The sequence below is a fragment of the Tachyglossus aculeatus genome, chromosome X4 (genome assembly GCF_015852505.1).
Source record: "Tachyglossus aculeatus isolate mTacAcu1 chromosome X4, mTacAcu1.pri, whole genome shotgun sequence".
Taxonomy (NCBI): Eukaryota; Metazoa; Chordata; class Mammalia; order Monotremata; family Tachyglossidae; genus Tachyglossus; species Tachyglossus aculeatus.
In genome coordinates this window covers 4083037-4108673 of record NC_052098.1, presented here as the reverse complement: position 1 = coordinate 4108673, position 25637 = coordinate 4083037, and positions in this window count along the sequence as shown.

Genomic DNA, 25637 nt, shown 5'->3' with positions numbered 1-25637 from the left:
AATGCTTGGGAGAGTACAATATAACAATAAACAGATACATTCCCTGCCCACAACAAGCTTACAGTCTGGAGGCACATAAATTCTGAGCTAGATACCTACACTTGTCAGTATCACCAGGCAATAGTGGAGGGAAAAGATGAAGGAGAAAAAGGGAGTGCTTAATCAGGGAAGACTCTGGGCAGGAAGTGGGATTTAATTGAATTTTGGAGGAGGGGAGGGATATGGTTTGAAACATCTATTCTTTTTCTTCTACTGGGGAATAGGCTATTTCGCTTAGTAAGGCACTCTGCACATAGGAAGCTCTCAATAAATAATAATAATAATAATGATGGCTTTTGTTAGGCATTTACTATGTGCCAAGCACTGTTCTAAGCACTGGGGGGGGGTACAAGGTAATCAGGTTGTCCCACATGGGGCTCACAGTCTTAATCCCCATTTTCCAGATGAGGTAACTGAGGCCCAGAGAAGTTAAGTGACTTGCCCAAAGTCACACAGCAGACAAACGGTGGAGCCGGGATTAGAACCCATGACCTCTGACTCCCAAGCCTGTGCTTTTTCCACTGAGCCGTGCTGCTTCTCTACCAATCAATTACCATTGATTGGTATATACCATCCTGAGTTTATCATGCTGACAAATACAGAATGATAAGGTGACTAACAGGTTACGCAGATAGAACTCACCAAATGTCCATACATCCTTTCCGGGGATTTCATTTTAAGAACGGGACTCGCAACCGTCCCTGTTCAGCTGATTTTTGGGAAGTCCGTGGAGAGGAGGCCCACATAATACAAGTTGAGCGCTCCATTTAGTTCTCTTCCTGAATGCAAATGGCAACTTGAAGAGTTGGCTTTCGCTCACTGAACTTCCATCCCTGCTCAGCAAGATTTATATTTTCATGTGGAGCCTTAATCAAGACAAATACTACCACAACAGTTGCCGCACATTTCTTACCATGTGCTGTTGTTTAGTTTATCCAGAGCCTACTTCAAAGGACCATAATTTCAGCATTTCATCACTTCTGTCATTTTGGCATTATTTGATGCCTGTTCTATTCTCCAGGTTTTTTTTTTCAGCCAGACTATTAATAAATATGAAAGTGTGTGTCTCTCTTTTCTACTCTGATTAGCATCTTGCTTGCCCTGCTAGTTCTGCATGCAGTGTGCAGTAAATTTAATGCTGATGGACTTAACTGTGTTATGGAAAACAAAGTGTGTTTGGATGGATTCCTAATATGTATTTCTCTCTCACATACTCTCATTTTTCTGTCTGTAAGCTTGTCGTGGGCAGGGAATGTGCCTGTTTATTGTTGTATTGTACTCTCCCAAGTGCTTAGTACAGTGCTTTGCACACAGTAAGCGCTCAGTAAATATAACTGAATGAATGAGATTTTTCTTTTCTCCATCTTCCTCTTTTTCTCATCTCTTTCTTTCTCCCGTGCGCTCTCGCTTCCCGCTTTCGAGTGAGTATACATCCATGCATAGGCATAGCAACTGAGTGTTTGCAGGTATTCACACACTCTATATAAAATCTGTGCTGTCTATATATAATTTGACGAAGTCCAGGATTTAAAAAATTCTGAGGAACAGCTCATGGATCAGTCAGAGCTAACGACAAATAAATGACTCAGATCCATTCCCATGGTGGTTATGGACCGTTTCCAGTGATTGGCTTTCAATTGGGAAAATAGGGTCTCTGGATTGTGTAAAGTATTTCCCATCAAGGGAGTAAATGTTCGTGATCAGCTGCCTTTTGCAAAACTCGTGGTCTAAATGCCTTTAATGGATAGAAAAATGGCTGGGTTATAGGATTCTGGACTCTACTCTCTGCCACGATAACACACACAAATCCCTAAATCAAATTGGATGAATTACTTAACTTCCCTTTGCTGCTATTTACTGATTTTTTAGAATAAGCACTGAATGATTTGGACTAATTCATGTGGACTTTCTCAGTTTGTTTTCTTCGACAAATCAGTTCAAATGAGCGGCATGGAGCAGTGGATAGAGCACGGGCCTGAGAGTCAGAAGGTCATGAGTTCTGATTCTGGCTCTACCTCTTGTCTGTTGTGTGACCTTGGGCAAGTCACTTCACTTCTCTGTGCTTAAGTTACCTCATTCATAAAATGAGGATTGAAACTGTGAGCCCCACATGGGACAGGGACTGTGTCCAACTCAGTTTGTCCTTATCCACCCCAGTGCCTAGCACATAGTAAGCGCTTAACAAATACCATCATTATCATCATTATCAGTGTCAATAGCACTTACTGAGGGTCTACTCTGTGCAGAGCATGTGCTAAGCACTTGAGAGAATAGAAAACAGTTTGAACACACAATCCCTGCCTTCAAGGTGCTTACAGTCCAACAGGAGAGATATAGATTTAAATCAATTACAGATTGATCTCATGTTTCACCTCATCAAGGTAAATGTGTCTCCTCCTGAAAGAACTGAGAACCCTATCATCGACTGAAAGGTTCTTCAGTGGTGGGAGAATCAAGCCTCATGGTTGGAATAGCTCCCCCAGTCCTCAGACTTGCAGGGACAGGACTCTAGTGGCTGGGGAAGGGGTGGGGGTGTGGGTATGGCGGATGCCAAAAAGGCTCCCCTAATGCTGGGATGCTGGGGCCAGAGCTCCAACTTTCCTGTGGAAGTCGCCCCTGCATGTTCCCAGATGATCACCTTGCACACTCTGTCTCTGACTGGGCTTCCACACCTGTTTTGCAGTCTCAAGCTGGATGGAAGTTTGCTAATAATAGTAATTGTGGTATTTGTTAGACACTTACTATGGGCCAGGCACTGTACTAAGCGCTGGGGTGGATACAAGCTAATCGGGTTGGACCCAGTCCCTGTCCCACATGGGGCTCACAGTCCTGATTCCCATTTTACAGACGAGGAAACGGAGGCCCAGAGAAGTGAAGTGACTTGCCCAAGGTCACACAGTAGACACGTGGCAGAGTCAGGATTACAATTCAGGTCCTTCTGACTCCGAGGGCCGTGCTCTATCCACTAGGCCATGCCGCTACCTGTGACTTGTAGAGAAAAGTTAATCAGGCTGGGCACAGTCCCTGTCCCACAAAAGAGCTCACAGTGCTAAGAAACCCCAAACCTCATATAAGGGTGTAGATTTGGCTTCCTTTTCCAGTGAAGCTTAGAAAGGCCATTAATGAGTAACACAACCGATTATAATGATAATAAAGTGCTTGGAATCTCAGGTAACTCTTCTCCTTATACACTGCTCCTGGAAAACTCCCAGTTAATCAGTCAATCAGTTGTATTTATCGAGCGCTTACTGTGTGCAGAATACTGTACTAAGGTCTTAGGAGAATACACCATAACGGAGTTTTTTTATGGTATTTGTTAAGAGCTTACTATGTGCCAAGCACTGTATTGAGTACTGGAGTAGATATCACTTAATCAGTTCAAACACAGTCCCTGTCCCACATGGGTCTCACAATCTAAGTAGGAGGAAATTCCCTCTCCCATTTAGATGTTTATGAGATTGTCTTTGGGGGAAATGATAATAATAATAATTGTGGTATTTATTAAGCAGTTACTATGTGCCAGGCACTGTCCTGAGCACTGGGGTGGATATAAGCAAATTGGGTTGGACATAGTTCCTGTCCCACATGGGGTTTACAGTCTTAATCCCATTTTACAGATGAAATAACTGAGGCACAGAGAAGTGAAGCAACTTGGCCAAGACCACACAGCAGACCAGTGGCAGAGACAGGATTAGAACCCATTACCTTCTGACTGCCAGGCCCATGCTCTATCCTCTATGCCATGCTGTTTCTTTTAAGCATGGCCTAGTGGGAATAGCATGGGGTAGTTGCAAGACCTGTGTTCTAATACAGATCTGCCACTGACTTGCTATGTGACCTGGACAACTCACTTAACCTCTCTGAGCCTCAGTTCCCTCATCTGTAAAATGGAGACAAGGTCTCTGCTTTTCCTACCCAGAACCCCAATCGAGGGCCATTGAATGGAGATGAATGGCTTTCATTGAGCAAGTGCCTAGGTGTTGGGCCAGTAGAAGCAGAGGTTGGGGTTGAGAAGCAGGGTTGGCCTCGTGGAAAGAGCACAGGCCTGGGAGCCAGATGACATGGGTTCTAATCCTGACTCTGCTACTTGTCTCCCCCGAGAAGTTTTCACTGATTAAACCCTCCTCTCCTCTTCCCTGGCTCCCTTCTGTACCACTCTTAATTGCTCCTTCATTCATCCTCCCTCACAGTCCCACAGCACATATGTATATAGCTGTAATTTTATTCATTTATTTTATTTATTTATATTAATGTCTGTCTCCCCCTCTAGACTGTGAGCTCATTGTGGACAGGAATGTGACTTTTTGTTGTGATATTGCGCTCTCCCAAGTGCTTAGTACAGTGCTTTGTGCACACTAAGCGCTCAATAAATACGATTGAATAAATGAATGAATGAATGAATGAATGTGTCTTTCGGCAAGTCACTTAACTTCTCTTTGCCTCAGTTCCCTCATCTGTAAAATGGGGATTAAGACTGTGAGCCCCGTGTGGGTCAGGGACAGTGTCCAACCTGATTAACTTGTATCTATCCCTATGCTTAATACAGTGCCTGGCACCTAGTAAGTGCTTAGAAATACCATAAAAAGTAGGGGTAACCACAGGTATCTCAGAGTGGAGGGATCAGTGTCATGTCATTGAAATTTGGCACCCAAGATGTCCTAGGCAACTTCCCACTTCTCCCATCCATTCCACTTTCAGGTCCTGCCACTAGGATGAACAGGAAGGTGGAAGGGAACCCAGCCTGTCCATGAGTTTCTACTTTTCGCCAGCCACTGAGAACTCTAATTCTCAAATTGCCCCCTGCCTGTTGTGCCCTGAGGAACAGCTCATGCTTCTCCCACCACGGGGCCGCTAACTTTTTGATGAGGTGAACTGTTTGGAGCAGGCTTGTTTCATAATCAGCTGCTAAATTCCTATTAGACTCTTGAGATGGTTTCAGGTTTGGACTTCTAAACTAAGTCTGAAATCATATGAGCCATCTGTCAGTTCTCTGGTTCTGTCGCAGAGTTTGCTCCAAGATGGCAGCATCGAGGCTAAAGTTTTCCGAAGTTTCTGGATCCATGTCCGATTAGGATCTCGGTGAAACACCCCAGGAGAATGCTGACTATTATTTATTATGATGTATATTTCATGGAAGTTCCAAGAGAACCTGATATGATTGCAGGTATTTGGGCCCTGGCCACTCTAAACCCTTTGTTGGCATGTCTTGCATTTATGCATGGTGGTTCTTTTTCTTTGTGAAATATCCCGAAGATTTAAAAAAACACAGACAAAACAAAGGCTTTCTTTCTTGGAGGACACCCGTTAGGAATGGTAATAGTCTAGATTGTTTTCCCATCACATCTTCTGTAGCCTGCTGACTGCTGGGAGGAAACTGTTTTCTTTAAGAGGTTCAGATGTCCCTCTTCTGAAGTCTCCTGAGCCACCGCCTGCAGACCTTCAGCCAGTTTGCTTACTTTGCATTTCTCATTGGTGCTTCATTCAGAGCTAAGTCTTTCAAGAGGAGCTCCTGGCTCGAGCAAGGTTGGATATTTGCTTGGTTAGCTGCTCTTTAAGTCTTCTTTTTTATGGTGTTTGTTAAGCGCTTACTATGTGCTAGGCACTGTTCTAAACGCTGGGGTAGTTACAAGCAAATGGGGTTGGACACAGTACCTGTCCCACATGGGGCTCACAGTCTTAATCCTCATTTTACAGATAAGGTAAATGTGGCCCAGAGAAGCGAAGTGACTTGCCCAAGGCCACATAGCAGACAAGTGGCAGAGCTGAGATTAGAACTCATACCTTCTGCCTCCCAGGCCTGTGCTCTATCTACTATGCCATTCTTCTTGTTATAGTAAGGGCGTAACAAACACCACAGTTAATATTATTAAGAAGACTTTTTTGGAGAACTGACTGTTTCTGCAGGGCACGTAGAATCAATCTTGGCTCAAGGCTCCTGAGATATACTCCAGACACTCCCTCTCCCAGAGGGGGTCACCTATTTAGGAACAAATTCCGTTAATGATAAAATGATCATGGGTCAGAAGGTTTATTCATGAGTGGACACATTTTAATACCAGAACCTTCCAACTCAGGTCTTTTTGCAGATCAAGTGAGAGAATTCTTAATAGAAAAAGTTCCAGAAATAGGAGACCTTTCCTTAATATGCTCTCTCCATCGATGCTACCAAGACGGGCAACTTTCTCAGATCCAAACTACTAATAGTGCACTCTGTTTCTTTTACCAATAAATTTTGGTTCAAATTATCCACTGTGCACTGGTGTGCAGGAGAACCATCAATTCCTAATAAAATATGGTATGATATTATCTAATGAGTAAAATCTCAGGGTCATCTCGAGAATATAAGGTTTAATAGGACTCCGAAAGTATTGTACTAAATAAATATCCTGCTTTGCACTAACCTCATGACCATATTTATTTTTAATTGCAGGAATAAATGACTTCTGCTTAGATGGTTTAAATAGATTTGCAGAGATTTTGCCAGGTTTATTACTTAGTGCAAGTGCTGATGTGCAAACTGCAAGCCCCTGGATGCATGCATAATCAATAATGCATCTAGAGCTTGCTGGCTGAGTTCAATTGTAGTATCTATTAGCCCTTCTCTCCCAATATCTTGCCTCCAGATAATTATTCAGCCATTCCGGAGGAAGCTGTACTGCTGCATTAACTTCGGGTTTTTTTTTTTCTTTTTCTTGAGACGGAAATTCCCCAGGAGAGACAGCAAATGGTTTCCTGCAACATTTCCCTCAGCAGTCTCTCCGACTCTCTTTCCTTGGCGTGTTCAGCAGCCCCTCCCTACTTGCCCCCTCCCCTCGTCACCGTCTCCCTCCCCTATCCATGCCAGGATAAGACACTTTATTTGGCCATTCAGTCCTACCTGGGATTTTCCTAGGTGCTATTGGAAGTTTTTGAGGCGATGCCAATGTGGACTGTCGGTATGTCCGAGAAGTTCACCTCTGCAAGAAGAACTGGAGTTGACCAATGCTAGTGTCGAGCGGGGGTTTGAGCTGCTACCTTCCACCTGCTGTTGCATGAGTGGGACGTGGGGCCTGAGTTTTATGAGAAGATGCAATTTGTTTCAGTGGGCAGGGGTGTCTTTCCATTAAGCCATACATATAGAGGGAGTTTCAACAATTCATTTGGCATGCCGGCTGTGGATCAATCAATCAATCAATCATATTTATTGAGCACTTACCGTGTGCAGAGCACTGTACTAAGCACTTAGGAAGTACAAGTTGGCAACACATAGAGACGGTCCCTACCCAACAGTGGGCTCACACTCTAGAAGGGGGAGACAGAGAACAAAACCAAACATATTAACAAAATAAAATAAATAGAATAGATATGTACAAGTAAAATAAATAAATAGAGTAATAAATACGTACAAACATATATACAGGTGCTGTGGGAAAGGGAAGGAGGTAAGGCAGGGGGAATCAATCAATCAATCGTATTTATTGAGCGCTTACTATGTGCAGAGCACTGTACTAAGCGCTTGGGAAGTACAAATTGGCATCACATAGAGACAGTCCCTACCCAACAGTGGGCTCACAGTCTAAAAGGGGGAGACAGAGAACAGAACCAAACATACCAACAAAATAAAATAAGTAGGATAGAAATGTACAAGTAAAATAAATAAATAAATAAATAAATAGAGTAATAAATATGTACAACCATATATACATATATACAAGTGCTGTGGGGAAGGGAAGGAGGTAAGACGGGGGGATGGAGAGGGGGACGAGGGGGAGAGGAAAGAAGGGGCTCAGTCTGGGAAGGCCTCCTGGAGGAGGTGAGCTCTCAGCAGGGCCTTGAAGGGAGGAAGAGAGCTAGCTTGGCGGATGGGCAGAGGGAGGGCATTCCAGGCCCGGGGGATGACGTGGGCCGGGGGGTCGATGGCGGGACAGGCGAGAGCGAGGTACAGTGAGGAGATTAGTGGTGGAGGAGCGGAGGGTGCGGGCTGGGCAGTAGAAGGAGAGAAGGGAGGTGAGGTAGGAGGGGGCAAGGTGATGGAGAGCCTTGAAGCCGAGGGTGAGGAGTTTCTGCCTGATGTGTAGGTTGATTGGTAGCCACTGGAGATTTTTGAGGAGGGTAGTAACATGCCCAGAGCGTTTCTGGACAAAGACAATCCGGGCAGCGGCGTGAAGTATGGATTGAAGTGGGGAGAGACAAGATGATGGGAGATCGGAGAGGAGGCTGATACATTAGTCCAGATGGGATAGGATGAGAGCTTGAACGAGCAGGGTGGTGGTTTGGATGGAGAGGAAAGGGTGTATCTTGGCAATGTTGCGGATCTGAGACCCCAGGGATTTATATGGGAGGCTTATTATATCGATTTTAAGAGGGAAGCATTGTGTGGGTTCTATTCCAAGGATTGTTAATAACGAGCTCAATGTGGACAGGGTCTAGATGTGATTTTACTACTATTCAAATCCCAGACTTGAAAGAATTTGATGTAATCTTTAGGGATGGGGCAATATATAATGAGTTTTGGAGTCCATGTATAGCAAACTGATACATCCAGCTGGAAGGAATTTACAGGTATTCAATTAAATTGACCCAGAATGAAGAGGACATTGGGTTGGAGAGGCTGGAAAAGCACTGTAATGAAAACCCAGGGGTTTTCAACTTATTTTACAAACTCAAGGCCTCAAGGTTTTACCTGAAGCTTCTCCTGCCCCCTCCCTCAAAGATCTCTCTCTCACTCTCCAATATATCCCCCTCTCCTCCCCTCAGCACACCCAGAAATACTCACAGGTTTGGAGCCATCCATCTGGAGGAGTGATATTAGATAGCCCATCCTTCAACATTGAGATGGACTTCATTCAGCTCTTCCAGGCATCCCGTTGCCATGGAGACAGAGTCCTGGCCTGAATGGACTACTGATCTAGCCGAGAAATGACCTTATTTATGGTTGTGAGGTCTTATGAATGGAAAGTGTTCTCAGTTTTGAGGTCCAGACAAGTCAAGACTGGATTGAAGGTATTGGAAGAGATTGTTTTACTTCTGATTTCCTCAGAATAAAAGGGACCAGATGAAAAAGGGGAGATAATATGAGGGTACTTATGAAGATCCTATTGATAGAAGGAGGAATTCATTTTTATTCATTCGTTTAATGGTAATGAAAACACTTGAGGAGAGGGAGTGCTCCTGGGATCCAGGGGAGTTTTTTGCTGATGCCCAGGAGCAAACAAAGCTATATAGAGAAATCCTGTGTGGAAAATATACATGGAAAGTAGTTTCTGGAGCCATGGGGATAAAGAAGCAAAGCGGACTTTGAAGAATTATTAGCCGGTTCTGCAAACATGGGAAACTCCTGGATAGACGGAATATGAGATTCTGGGAGGAAGGGTTCAAAACCTTTGCCAGGGTTCAGTATGGAAAGATAGAAGATATTTAAGAGGGCTTTATGGTTGGATGTCCAATCATTTAATCAACTGAGAATATTCATTAAGTGCTTATTCTGTGCAGAGAAGCAGCTTGGCCTAGTAGAAAGAGCCCAGGCCTGGAAGTCAGAGGACCTGGGTTCTAATCCTGGCTCTGTTTGAATCCTGGCTCTGCCACTTACCTCCTGTGTGACCTTGGGCAAGTCATTTAACTTCTTTAGGCCTCGATTTCTTCATCTGAAAATGGAGTTAAGATAGATGTTCTCTCTTCCTCTTAGACTGTGATACCAGGACTGTGCCTGGCCTGATTAATAATCAATCAATCAATCAATTGTATATATTGAGCGCTTACTTTGTGCAGAGCACTGTACTAAGCGCTTGGGAAGTACAAGTTGGCAACATATAGAGACAGTCCCTACCCAACAGTGGGCTCACAGTCTAGAAGGGGGAGACAGAGAACGAAACCAAACATATTAACAAAATAAAATAAATAGAATAGATATGTACAAGTAAAATAAATAAATAAATAAATAGAGTAATAAATATGTACAAACATATATACATATATACAGGTGCTGTGGGGAAGGGAAGGAGGTAAGACGGGGGGATGGAGAGGGGGACGAGGGGGAGAGGAAGGAGGGGGCTCAGTCTGGGACGGCCTCCTGGAGGAGGTGAGCTCTCAGTAGGGCCTTGAAGGGAGGAAGAGAGCTAGCTTGGTGGATGGGCAGAGGGAGGGCATTCCAGGCCCGTGGGATGACGTGGGCCGGGGGTCGACGGCGGGACAGGCTAGAATGAGGCACGGTGAGGAGATTAGCGGCAGAGGAGCGGAGGGTGTGGGCTGGGCTGTAGAAGGAGAGAAGGGAGGTGAGGTAGGAGGCGGCAAGGTGATGGAGAGCCTTGAAGCCGAGGGTGAGGAGTTTCTGCCTGATGCGCAGATTGATTGGTAGCCAGTGGAGATTTTTGATTATTGATTATTGATTTTTGATTTTTGATTATTATGTATTATTATCATTGGATCAATGTACTCAGTGCCTGGGAGAATACAGTATGTGATCCTTGCCTTCAAGGAGTTTATAATCTAGTGGGGAAACAGTCACTAGAATAATGTCCAGCAGTGAGGGGTTTCTGGAGAATATAGCATATTAGCTCACAGTGGACAGGGAATGTGTCTACCAACTCTGTTGAACTGTAATATTGCAAGTGCTTAGTACAGTGCACTGCATACAGTAAGTGCTCAATTGTGAGTCCATTGTTGGGTAGGGACCGTCTCTATATGTTGCCGACTTGTACTTCCCAAGCGCTTAGTACAGTGCTCTGCACACAGTAAGCACTCAATAAATATGATTGAATGAATATCATTGATTGAGGAGAAGTTATATAACATGCATTTTAATCACCAACTTTTTATTGAGTGCCCACTGAGTGCATAGCAGTGTTTTGCTTCTGTTATACTTTGCTAGTGCTTAGTATAGTGTTTAGCACTCGGTGCTCAGTAAATACAATTGATTGATTGATTGTTTAGAGGGCATACAGGTGACCAGGTATTGGGAATTAAAAGCATCACGGGATGTGCCCCTTCATTGTTCTGATTTTCCCAAGTGTCTGGTAAAGTGGCATGCACCAAGTGGGTGCTCAATAAATGTTGTTGCCACTGTTTGCTACTATTATTATTGCTAATAATAATTGTGGTATTCATTTAGTGCTTACTATGTACCAAGCTAAGCACTGGGGTAGATACAAGATAATCAAATCTAATAATAATAACAATGCCATTTGTTAAGCGGTCACTATGTGCAAAGCACTGTTCTAAGCACTGGGGAGGATGCAAGGTGATCAGGTTGTCCCAGGTGGGACTCACAGTCTTATGGGGTTCACAGTCCAAGTAGGAGGAAGAACAGGTACTGAATTCCCATTTTGCAGATTATGGACCTGAGGCACAGAGAAGTTAAGTGATTTGCCTAAGGTCACACAGCAGGTAAATTGCAGATCTGGGATTAGAACCCAGGGCTTCTGACTCCCAGCCCATGCTGCTTCTCTAAGAATTCTACTACTACTACTACTACTACTACTACTACTACTACTACTACTAAGAATTGCAGCAAGTTAAAGAACATAATATGAAAGTTGTGATTTGGGAAGCTACCAACCAATGAAGGGAGGATAAAGACTGTTGAATTACTGAAGGGAAAGTGTTCCTCCTATTTTTTTATGGTGTCTGTTAAGCACTTTTATGTGTCAAGCACTGTTCTATGATCTGAGGTAGATACAAATTAAGAGGTAGGACACAACCCCTGTCCCTCATGAGACTCATAGTGCAAGTAGGAGGGAGAACAGGTATTGAATCCCCATTTTACAGCTGAGGAAACTGAGGCCCAAGGAAGTGAAATCACTGCCCAAGGTGACACAGCAGGCGAGTGGCAGAGCCAGAATTAGAACTGAGGTCCTCTGACTCCCAGGCCTGTGCTTTATCCACTAGGCCTTGCTGCTTCCTGCCGTATGGAGAAAGATATTGCTCGGGTATTAACAAGCCAGATTTTCTGCTCTCTCAACAATTATAACTTTATCAAGCTAGCATTTTCTGTTTTTCTGTTCATCATTTTAAAAAATCAATTATACATGTTTACAGAGCATAACCATATCATTGGATATTCATTCTTTTTTCCCTCTGACTCCACATCCCCTAATTTGCAGCAGCTGTGTGTCTGCTGCAGCAACTCTTAAGTCTAAGGCCCGATCAACATTAGTGAGGACAGGTTCTCATTGGTTTATATCAGATCCTTATCATTACTTTAACTTTGTTTGGTTTCTGTTAATATTACTGCAGAAATTGCTTAAAAGAATCTGCCAGATGAATGAGCTTATGTTATCTGGTTTTCAAATAAAAATCTTGCCAAGATTTGCAAACCTGAGGAGAGCAAACTTGTAATTAGAATCAGGGACGGTTTCCCCTCTCTGTTGTAAGCTAGGCTTAAAGCTTGGAAGGGAAGAGGAGAAGAAAGGAAGAGAGAAACCTGGAGGGACAGCAGGGATTTTGGATGTTGGCCGAGTCATCATAATCCCAGATTCCAGCTTCCTGCCTGCTCTCTTTCATTTCCTTATCCCGGTCCATGCCTCAACAACAACTCTCTCCTCGATCCCCTCCAGTCTGGCTTCCGTCCCCTATATTCCACAGAAACTGCCCTCTCAAAGGCCACCAATGACCTCCTGCTTGCCAAATCCAACGGCTCATACTCTGTCCTAATCCTCCTCGACCTCTCAGCTGCCTTCAACACTGTGGACCACCCCCTTCTCCTCAACACGCTATCTGACCTTGGCTTCACAGACTCCGTCCTCTCCTGGTTCTCCTCTTATCTCTCCGGTCGTTCATTCTCAGTCTCTTTTGCAGGCTCCTCCTCCCCCTCCCATCCTCTTACTGTGGAGGTTCCCCAAGGTTCAGTGCTTGGTCCCCTTCTGTTCTCAATCTACACTCACTCCCTTGGTGACCTCATTTGCTCCCATGGCTTCAACTATCATCTCCACGCTGATGACACCCAGATCTACATCTCTGCCCCTGCTCTCTCCCCCTCTCTCCAGGCTCGCATCTCCTCCTGCCTTCAGGACATCTCCATCTGGATGTCTTCCTGCCACCTAAAACTCAACATGTCGAAGACTGAACTCCTTGTCTTCCCTCCCAAACCCTGCCCTCTCCCTGACTTTCCCATCTCTGTTGATGGCACTACCATCCTTCCCGTCTCACAAGCCCGCAACCTTGGTGTCATCCTCGACTCCGCTCTCTCATTCACCCCTCACAAACAAGCCGTCACCAAAACCTGCCGGTCTCAGCTCCACAACATTGCCAAGATCCGCCCTTTCCTTTCCATCTATGCTGCTACCCTGCTCATTCAAGCTCTCATCCTATCCCGTCTGGACTACTGCATCAGCCTTCTCTCTGATCTCCCATCCTCGTGTCTCTCCCCACTTCAATCCATACTTCATGCTGTTGCCCAGATTATCTTTGTCCAGAAGCGCTCTGGGCATATTACTCCCCTCCTCAAAAATCTCCAGTGGCTACCAATCAATCTGCGCATCAGGCAGAAACTCCTCACCCTGGGCTTCAAGGCTCTCCATCACCTCGCCCCCTCCTACCTCACCTCCCTTCTCTCCTTCTACAGCCCATCCCGCACCCTCTGCTCCTCTGCTGCTAATCTCCTCACCGTACCTTGTTCTCGCCTGTCCCGCCATCGACCCCCGGCCCACGTCATCCCACGGGCCTGGAATGCCCTCCCTCTGCCCATCCGCCAAGCTAGCTCTTTTCCTCCCTTCAAGGCCCTACTGAGAGCTCACCTCCTCCAGGAGGCCTTCCCAGACTGAGCCCCTTACTTCCTCTCCCTCTCGTCCCCCTCTCCATCCCCCATCTTGCCTCCGTCCCTTCCCCACAGCACCTTTATATATGTATATATGTTTGCACATATTTATTACTCTATTTATTTATTTATTTATTTTACTTGTACATATCTATTCTATTTATTTTATTTTGTTGGTATGTTTGGTTTTGTTCTCTGTCTCCCCCTTTTAGACTGTGAGCCCACTGTTGGGTAGGGACTGTCTCTATATGTTGCCAACTTGTACTTCCCAAGCGCTTAGTACAGTGCTCTGCACACAGTAAGTGCTCAATAAATACGATTGATGATGATGATGATGCCTCACTTGCTGAATCCTCAATTTGCTGTGACATATTCAAGCTGGTGGTCCAATCAATCAATCAATCAACTGTGTTTATTGAGCACTTACTGTGTGCAAAGCACTGTGCTAAGCATGTGGGAGAGTTGTAGACACGTTCCCTGCACACAAGGAGCTTATGGCCCACTTAGTGAAGTGATTTAGTGAAGTGATTTTAGATGGTGATCATATGAAGTGGCCCACCCCACTTATCAAGCTGGAACATAACCTAAGCAAATTCAATGTCGGTCAGATTATTGGTCCATTCAGTCAAGGATTCGGCCTCTGAGAGTTGCACCAAAGAATGTGTGCATCCTGGACAATGAACCCTCTGCTTCCTGAAGCCTTCTCTCGTCTCTCCTCTCTTAGAATCCCCCTCCTCTACAAACCTGTGGTTCCAACAACAAGACCATTCTGACTGTTTTCTTGAGGTGGCTTCTTGTAATAATCCCTTCACTTTGCTATTTTTCTTGCCTTGCCTTATGCTGTCGAGTCGTCTCCGACCTATAGCGACTCCATGGACGCATCTCTCCCAGAACGCCCCACCTCCACCTGCAATCATTCTGGTAGTGTGTCCGTAGAGTTTTCTTGGTAAAAATTCGGAAGTGGTTGACCATTGCCTTCTTCCGTGCAGTAAACTTGAGTCTCTGCCATTGACTCTCTCCCATGCTGCTGCTGCCGAGCACAGGTGAGTTTTGACTTGTAGCAGATGGCCTTCCACTTGCTAGCCACTGCCCAAGCTAAGAATGGAATGGGTAGGCCTCTTCTTGACTCTTCCTCCCGTAGCCAAGACTGGTAGAGTACTGGAAATGCTCCAGGTGCAATCCTGAGAGGGGAGTTAATTTTCTAGTCATTCGTTTTTCATGTGAATGCATGCCCATTGGACTTGTGAGTATCAAGGAAGCTTTACTGATGGCTAGCTCACTCCAGATCTAGTTTCCACAATATGTATGACTTTTATAGCTTTCATCCTGCTATTTTGATGAATAAGAAGTATGATCACAGGGCAACTGGAGTTAATAGCCAATTTAAGAGGATATTGCTTAAATAGCTTCTCAATTAGGTTCCAATTGGCTACTTGTGTTGATAAGCTGAAAGCATCCCTAATAGCAAAGCATTTGCTGTCCTGGGCTCAATGGAAATTTGAAGATTCTTGTCATCATTCACCGTTAAATGGCCCTTAATTTTCCTACCTCATGTTTTTGACAAAGTGCAATGTGTTTCGTTTGACATCAAATAGATTCTGTGTTAGACTTTATGCATAAGACAAAACACCTTTTTTAATTCCCAGGCTCTCAGTTCAATTCAGTTTGGAAAAACAGTGTGGCCCAGTGTATAGAACATAGGCCCTGGGAGTCAGAAGGACCTGGGTTTTAATTCCGGCCATGCCACTTGTCTGCTGTGTGACCTTGGGCAAGTCATTTAATTTCTCTGTTCCTCAGTTACCTCCTCTGTAAAAGGGAGATTAAGACTGTGACCCCAAGTGGGACAGGGACTGTGTCCAACCTGCTAAGCTTGTATTTTTCCCCAGCACTTAGTATAGTGACTGACACACATTAAGAGCCCAAAAATACCATGAAAAAATTCTTCATTTATTCAACGGGCCATTATTAATTTTTATTCATTTAATGAGCCTGGTTACATATCCCTTTCATCCCATGCCATAGGTAGATGGTTGGTTCAAATGTTTTAGACAGCCCCAATGAAGTACTGCTCTCAACCAAGCACCACACAAACAGAAATTGCAGCCAAAATGTCTTTGTGGCGCAAATATAAATTCTCCTAATTAGGAGTATGTGATGCGATAATGAAAACATTATCAAACCAGCTGTACTGTGTGTGCAGATTTCTGTTTTAATTCATGTGTATGCATCTATTACAAACATAGCACAAATAGAATATAAAAATAAGTTAACACTCACAGCCAAACCTGTTAAATTTAGTTCAACAAATTGTATGAAACCCTCCATCTGTTTGTTACATTATCCTCATGATGATAACAGGCGAGGCAGATTTCATAGCTGAGTTTTATAGAGAGAACGGCTTGTTCGGAAAAATATAATCCCCCCTTCCTCCCCCGGACCCTCTGTGAAATCAAATTCGACATTATTTTCTTCTCCGTAGTCCAAATGCTGGCATTTAGCCAGCTCCAATTTCTGACCTCCTGCATCAAGCCGATTGTTTTTGGGTCACTTTGAAGTGGGTGCACCGATCTTCATTGATCCGGCCCATAAGCACAAATAAACATTAGTTCCCGATCCCATAAATGGCCTTACGCGGTCCTTATTAGGCAAGGATGATGGTCTGCCCCTGTGTGTCTTGCTCATCAGACTTCTTAGGAATAAATCCCTTGAGCTCTCCACCAACTGTACCCGCTGGGTTTGTGAAAATGTTGTAAATCATGAGAGGATATGGATATGTTGCTGGTGGGAGAAACCATCAACAGGCATGGGTCCATTTTGGACTCATTACTGGTTGTGCAGATGAATAAAGCAGGATGAGGGGAAGACAGTGGAAGTGTTAGCCAAAGCAATGGTTATCAGACAGTGCACCACAGTACATAAAAAGTCTGGGAGAACCAGTGTGGCATAATGGCAAGAGCATGGGCTTAAGGAGTCAGAGGACGTGGGTTCTAATCCCGGCTCTGCCACTTGTCTGCTGTGTGACCTTGGGCAAGCCACTTAACTTCTCTGGGCCTCAGTGACCCCATCTGTAAAGTGAAGATTAAGACTGTGAGCCCCACATGCGATAACCTGATTATCTTGTATCTACCCTAGTGCTTAGAACAGTGCTTGGCACATGGTAAGCTCTTAACAAAGGTCACAGTTATTCATTATAATAATTACTGTTATAGATAATTTTGCCCACCAAAACCAGTGATGCTTTTAGTCTTTACAAAATCAAATTTTCCTATCATAATAACATATATATTACATAAGCAGTAGTACTATAGTTACCCATGGTATTTACTGAGCACTGGCAGTGTGCAGAACACTACACTAAGCACCTGGAGAACACAGTAGAATTAGTGTCCTCAAGGGGTTTAAAATCTAGTAGAGAAGACAGACATTAAAATCAATTCTAGATAGAATCGACTGTATCTAGGTAGGATTGACTGTGAGCCCGTCTTCTAGACTGTGAGCCCGTTGTTGGGAAGGGACCGTCTCTATTTGTTGCCAACTTGTACTTCCCAAGCGCTTAGTACGGTGCTCTGCACACGGTAAATGCTCAATAAATATGATTGAATGAATGAATTGACTCTAGACTGTAAGCTTGTTGGGGACAGGGAACATGCCTACCAACTCTGTTGTATTATACTCTTCCAAGTGCTTAGTACAGTGATCTGCACACAGTAAATGCTCAATAAATCCCATTGATTGACAGGAGAAAGAAGGAAAAGGGGCTCTGTGCATGATTTAGTGTCTGAGCAATAAGCATGTGAGCTATTTACAAACATATGGGAGGTTATGAGTACCGAAGTGCCTAGGTAGCTCCAAGGTGCTAAACCAGCAGTAGGGAATATAAGCAGGGTGGATTAGAAATTAATTAGGAAAGGTCTCCGAGAGGAGATGTGATTTCATAAAGACTTTGAAAATTGGGAGAGCTATGAAAGGGGAAGAAGTTACAGGTATCGGGGAGGGGGTAAGCAAGAGGTCAGTGGTGGGAGAGATGAGAATGAGACCTAATGAGTAGGTTAACTTGAGCTAAATGATGAGCGTGAGTGGGGGTGTAGTGGGAGAAGAGACTGGATAAGTTGGAGGAAGAGTGTCAAAGCCAATCATTGGTCATGAGTTTCTGCTTGGTGCGGTGAGAGATGTAACCTCTTGTGGTTTTCGAGGAGTGGGGACACATTTGCATAATCCGGGCAGCTGAGTGAGGTCTTGGCTGGAGAGAGGAAAGACAGGAGGCAGTGGGGAGGCTAGTCAGGATAAGGCTAGTAATAATAATAATAATAATAATTGTGGTATTTGTTAAGCACTTACTATGTGCCAAGCACTGTTCTAAGCACTGGGGTAGACACAAGACAATCAGGTCCCACATGGGGCTCCTCATCTAAGTAGGAGGGAGAACAGGTATTGAATGCCCATTTTCCATAAGAGGGAACTGAGGCACAGAGAAGTTAAGGGACTTTCCCAAGGTCACCCAGCAGACAAGTGGCAGAGCCAGGATTAGCACCCAGGTACTCTGCATTCCCGGCCTGGGCTCTTTCCACTAGACCTCACTGCTTCTCAAGAGCCTGGAACAGTATGATGACTGTTTGGATGGAGAGGATAATGCTAAGGTTGTGGGCCTCAGAGACAGGAGGATGGTGGTGTTGTCAACTGTGAGGGGAAAGATAGGCAAAGGAAAGGATTTGAGAGGGGAGATGAGAAGTTTAGCTTTGGACACGTTGACTTTCCCTCTCCCCCATCCAGGCTGCTCTTGTCAGGTGGATGGTGTTCACAGACCACTCATGGGCCTCACAGTGGAAGAGGTTGAGAATCAACCATTGGCATTTACTGAGCATTTGGGAGGGTATAATAGAGTTGGTAGACACGGTAGCTTACCGTCTAGTAACAACGGCTTCACTTGACCGTACTGGCATCCATCCTAAACATTTGAATTGAACTCAGAGATGTGTGCTGAATGCATCTTGGATCCATCCTAGAATAATTTCACATTTCAATACATTTCAATACATTCACTTTGGAAAAGATTTTTCTTTCCTCACAACACAATCTGTATAATAATAATTATGGCATTTGTTAAGTGCTTAGTGTGTGTCAAGCACTGTTCTAAGTGCTGGGGTAAATATACGGTAATCATGTCGGACACAGGCCCCATCCCATGTGGGGCTCACAGTCTAAGTAGGAGGGAGAACAGGTATTGAATCCCTATTTTACAGTTGAGGAAACTGAGGCCCAGAGAAGTGGACTTGTGAGATTTGTCCAAAGTCACACAGCAGGTAAATGGAAAACCCGGGATTAGAATCCAGGTTCTCTGACTCCCAGGCCCGTGCTCTTTCCACTAGGCCATGCTGCTTCTCATTAATACTAATAATAATGATGGCATTTGTTAAGCGCTTACTATGTGCAAAGCACAGTTCTAAGTGCTGGGGGGGGGGATACAATGTGATCAGGTTGTCCCATGTGGGGTTCACAGTCTTAATCCCCATTTTACAGATGAGGTAACTGAGGCTCAGAGAAGTTAAATGACTTGCCCAAGGTCACACAGCAGACATGTGGTGGAGCTGGGATTAGAACTCATGACCTCTGACTCCCAAGCCCATGCTCTTTCCACTGAGCCACGTTGCTTCCCATTAGGTCACAATATATGCTAAAGTGCAGTATAACAGAGTTGGTAGACAAGTTCCCTTGCCCACAAGAAGCTTAGTCTGCTGTGTGACCTTGGGCAAATCATTTAACTTTTCCATGCCTTAGTGCCCTCATCTGCAAAATGGGGATTCAATACCTTTTCTCCCTCCTACTTAGATGGTGAGCCCCATATGAGATCTGATTAACTTGCATCTTTCATCTTTATCTTGCATTCAGTTGTATTTATTGAGCTCTTATTAGTAATAATAGTGATAATGATGGTATTTGTTAAGCATTTACTATGTGCCAAGCACTGTTCTGAGCGGTGGGGTAATAATAATAATAGTGGCATTTATTAAGCGCTTACTATGTGCAAAGCACTGTTCTAAGCGCTGGGGAGGTTACAAGGTGATCAGGTTGTCCCATGGGGGGCTCACGGTCTTAATCCCCATTTTACAGATGAGGTAACTGAGGCCCAGAGAAGTTAAGTGACTTGCCCAAAGTCACACAGCTGACAATTGGCGGAGCCGGAATTTGAACCCCTGACCTCTGACTCCAAAGCCCGTGCTCTTTCCACTGAGCCACACTGCCTCTTCAGTTGTTTAAGAAACACAATGTAAATAGTCTTTTTCTACAAAAGGTAGCAAACCTAGTTTACCTTCTCACAAAAACAAGAAAAAATGTTTCTAAAATAAGTCCTTTCTTTAAGGGATGGCTTCTTCAAGTACATCTAAGGCATTTTATCAACATAAGGAATATGATCAACTTTAACATTCCACCACACATATACCTTCTCATATTTAGACTTCAGGTTTCTAAATATTGACACTGAGAAATAGTTATTCTGATTTCCAGTGTAGCAAGATATTTTTTAAAGATTCTTTGTAGATTCAGAGGTTTTGAAGATAGGCTAGAAGCCAATAAAATCTAACAGAGGAATCAAACAAATTGCATTAACAGAATAACTATAATTTCAATGACTGAGATTCCACAAAATGCTCAGGAGCTGCCAGTAACTGCCAATAACTACAGATCATCAAAATTCTTTTCTTAGAAAAGCACAAAGTTCTTACATGATGCACATTTGGAAGAAATTGTTTTTTCAATTATTTATGAAACATTAATTATAATATGTTAACATATACAAAGCAGAAAGTGGTATATCTCTTAATTCATATGCTTCTGCAACTTTCAGTGTCAAGCTAGCATTCGACAACTGTTACTTTGATGAAATGGCTAAAATTTTTTAATTCTGTGTCTAAAAAAACCCCCAAGTATATTCAAATCTCCCACTGCATATTTCTTCAGTAAGTATTTTGGATATAATGCTATTGGAGAACCATGAGAATGTCCTTCTGATAATGCAATAATACGTATGTTTGGATAGAACACGACACTCCATCAGTAGAAACAGTTCCATACATGCACACTTGAGGTGTGAAGTACTATTGATTTGAATTTTTAACACAGTTTGACAAAAAATGTAATCAGTCGATGGTATTATTGAGTGCTTACTGTGTTCTGAGCACTGAACTAAACGCTTGGGAGCATAATTCCCCATGCTATAGAACTGACCGTCCCTATACTTACGCAGTGCCTATAAATCCCAATTCAGCTCATTCTTCCGCATTCAACTTTCTTAATGCCTATACTTTCCTAGACACATTCTGGATCACTAATGCACCAAATAGCAATCTGCTCTCTGTGCTGTTGTATACACTGCAGCTGTGCATGACACAGTCCCCTAGTGCTCTGAAGCAATTATGCATTTATTAAACTGCCCAACTTGGGACCTAGCACTAGGACACTTTGACTCATAAGAAACATGTAGGAAGTGAGTCTGATAACTTTGATACTAGCAAGCAAACTTTAGCTTTGGCTAGTAAACTGAAAGGGTGGAAGTGGTAAGTAAATTGAAAAAAGGAAGGCAAATTTAGATGCTCGGAATAAAGTCTAAGACAGGAGTAGACAATATTTGGCCTTTAGTAAGATGGGGAGGGCTGCTCACACAGTACATAGCCGGTGTTCCCAATCCTATCAATAAAATTGTTTCAACATTTATGTATAAAGAACCCCTGATGTGTTTTCCACACAAAGGTACAAAACCACACACACACACACACACACACACACACACACACACACACACACACATTTTTATTTTAGAATCAACTGGGGACTTGGATACATTCCCCAGACCTTATTTTGTTCACATCTGATGTAAGCAGTAAAGTAGAACTCTTCACTCTTCCTCTAGTTTTAAGAGAAGTCTAATGTAACCAATTGAGACAACACGGCTACTCTGTAGTACTTAAATTTGATTGGCAGGTTAACAAGAAGCCAATGTGAAAGCTAGAAAAGGTTTTATAACGGAGTTTAGCAAAATTGGCTAGCCTAGTGATTCATTAATCCCAGTTTCTGTCCATATGCAGGTAACCAACTGATTGGTGGAAGGGGCTGAACTTTCACTCCCACCAGGCTCCAAAACTACCACGGGTCTAATTAGCACTTTGCATGCCTCCCCAGAGTAGTGATGTGCAGGAGTTGCTGACTGCCAATGACAGATTTCAGCCTCTTAACCATCTGAACTCACCCTACCTTTAAACTCTTCCTGGGAGGAATTTCGTCTGACCCTTAATGGGTTCTTCAAACTGGGTAAGCAATTCTTCAGCTGAAATAATCGCCTACTTTTGGTCTACTCCCCCTTCATTTATCGTCACTCATTCATTCATTCAATCATATTTATTGAGCGCTTACTGTGTGCAGAGCACTGTACTAAGCGCTTGGGAAGTACATCATCATCATCATATCAGGAATAGCAAAAATATATACAGCACCAAACGCAGAAGAGAGATTTCACCACTGTTTTTCCAATGTTAAAGATACACTCATGTATATATCGCTATCAAAACTTATTTATTCCTATTAATGTCTGTCTCCCCCTCTAGACTGTAAGCTCGTTGTGGGCAGGGAATATGTTTATTGTTATATTGCACTCTCAAGTGCTAAGTACAATGCTTTGCACACAGTAAGCACTCATTAAACACGACTGAATGAATAGTAAGTGCTAAATACAATTGATTGATAAATTATTTATATTAATGCCTTTCTCCCCCTCTAGACTATAAGCTTGTTGTGTGTGGACAGGGAACATGTCTACCAACTCTGTTGCACTGTATTCTTCCAAGTGCTTGGTAGAGTGCCCTGTGCATGGTAAGTGTTCAATAAATCAATAGATGATGATGAATGAGGCATTGGGCTAACAATGAAACATCATTCACTGACTTTCTCAGGACATTTGAAATGAGATTAGCTGCTTTGTTTGGATTTTTTTTTAATTCTGGTAAAAAGACATCCAATCAATCAATCGAATTTACTGAGCACTTACTGTGTGCACAGTACTGAACTAAGCGCTTGGGTGAGTACAATACAACAGAGTTGGTAGACGCCCTCCCTGACCACATCCACACAAAGAAGCTAGATTTTGCTCCAATCTAACTAACTGTACAAAGTACTGGGTACTGGAAAATGAAGTGGCCAAAAATGATAGCTGGAAACTGACAATAAAAAAAACACAATGTTCTCACTTATACAAATGGTTTCCAAAGGCAAGCCACAGCTTCCAAAGGAATAACTTTATCAAAAAGATGCTAACAATTAAAGGGTAACTCATTCTTTTACCTTACATTCCTCTGAAACCTGCCTTAGTTATTTTTTCAGTCACTTAAATGTGAATCTGATTCACTTAAGAAGCCTGTCCACAGTAAGAAAAAAATTCAGCCTTTTACGCTGAGATGAGCTTCTATATATTCATTCATTCATTCATTCATTCAATCGTACTTATTGAGCACTTACTGTGTGCAGAGCCCTATACTAAGCGCTTGGGAGTACTAGTTGACAACAAATAGAGATGGTCCCTACCCAACAGCAGGCTCACAGTCTAGAAGGGGGTTATATATGGTTCAATGCATTTTTGCTAGTTTGAATCTGTCCAATTTGGTATCTGTAATCTTCTTCACAATTACATTCAATAATGAAGAGTTACAGAAAAATAAATTTGGCAATCCATTAAGAAATTTTGTACCTCAACTTACCTGTCCAGATACAAGGTAATCAGGTTGTCCCACATGGGGCTCACAGTCTTAATCCCCATTTTACAGATGAGGTGACTGAGGCACAGAGAAGTTAAGTGACTTGCCCAAAGTCACACAGCTAATAAGTGGCAGAGTGGGGATTAGAACCCATGACCTCTGACTCCCAAGCCTGTGGTCTTTCCACTAAGCCATGCTGCTTCTCTTCTTACTCTGTTTACTGTGTGCAGAGCACTGTACTAAGCACTTGGAAGAGTACAAAATAACAATAAACAAACATGTTCCCTGCCCACAACAGGCTTACAGTCTAGAGGGGGAGAACTACCCTAGGACGTAATGCAGTGTTTGACATAGAATAAGCATGTAACAAAAATTATTATTATTATTTAAATGGAATCTGTTTAGTGCTTACCGTGTGCCAGTCACTGTACTAACTATTGGTGTAGATACAAGTGAATCAGGTTGGACACAGTCCCTGTCCCACGTGGAGCTTGCAGTCTCAATCCCAAGAGAGAAGCAGCATGGCTCAGTGGAAACAGCACGGGCTTTGGAGTCAGAGGTCATGGGTTCAAATCCTGTCTCCACCGCTTGTCAGCTGTGTGACTTTGGGCAAGTCACTTAACTTCTGTGTGCCTGTTAGCTCATTTGTAAAATGGGGATTAAGACTGTGAGCCCCCCCGTGGGACAACCTGATCACCTTGTAACCTCCCCAGTGCTTAGAACAGTGCTTTACACATCGTAAGGGCTTAATAAATGCCATTATTATTATTATTATTATTATTATTATTATTAATCCACATTTTATAGATGCAGAGACTGAGGCCCAGAGAAGTGGTGACTCAAAACCTTTGGTCATCCATATTTTTTAGTGAGTGTTTAGTATGTGAAGAGCACTGTTCTAAGCACTTGGGCAAGAGTACAACAAAATTAGCAAACCATGAGTGGCAGAGGCTTGATTAGAATCCAGGTCCTCAGACTCCCAGGCCCGTGCTCTTTCCTCTAGGCCACACTGCTTCCCTGACCCTGGACTTACTTTTGATTTAATTGAAGTTAGGAAGAGTCCCATGTAAGGGCTCTTCCTACTGCCCATGGGAGAAGAAGCTTCAATCTGAGTCACAATTCCCCCCATCCCACCATCAAGCAGCAGTTTAGTAAATAAACAGAGCTACAGCACTGAAGCTCCACTTTGAAGACATCCATAATAGTGCCAGAAAGCCTCAGACTGTAAGCTGAATAAACACTTAGAGCTTTGAGAATGTGACATATAGAGCCAGCCCAAGCTACCCGGGAATCCACAACAGCAGAGAACCCTTAAATGATGATCACCCAAATTTAGCTCCTCGAAGAGCCATCTCTTCTCAACATTTCCAGGACTTAACATTTTCATAACAATCCCGTCTGTGTCATGCCTCGATGTGGAGCCCCAACCACACCACAAGTTTCCCGACCGTGTTGGACTCCCACAGGTACAGCGCAGTGGATCCGGCAGGGGAAAATGGCAGTTTGAAAGAGCAAAACTGAAGGAACGTCCTGAGATGATGTGGGTTATAAACCAACATTTGGGGTTGTCTTGGAGGCTCTATGGAGACTTCTCCTGCCTGATTTTTGCCAGCATTAATGTGATTTTCTGACACGTCTTCTCTTTAGATAATAATAATAATGCTAATTATGGTACTTATTAAGTGCTTACTCTGTGCCAAGCACTGTTCTAAGCACTGGGATAGTTACAAATTAATCAGGTTGGACAAAGTCCCTGTCCCATGTGGGGCTCACACTCGTAATCCCCCTCTTTTACAGATGAGGTAACTTGAGGTACAGAGAAGTGAAGTGACTTGCCCAAGGTCACACAGCAAACAAGTGGTGGAGCCGGGATTAGAACCCATGACCTCCTGACTCCCAGGCTCCTGCTCTATCCACTACACCATGCTGCTGCATGGAAGGACTTGCAGCATGTAAGAACTTCCAGCACTTAGAACAGTGCTTTGCACATAGTAAGCACTTAACAAATACCATTATTATTATTAAGACAGATGACACATAAACATGGAAGCTGAGTCTTTCCCCAGGAAAAGGAGAAAGTAGGTTGTCTCCATGGAATCAAATCAAGAGCAGTGTAGCCTAGTGGAAAG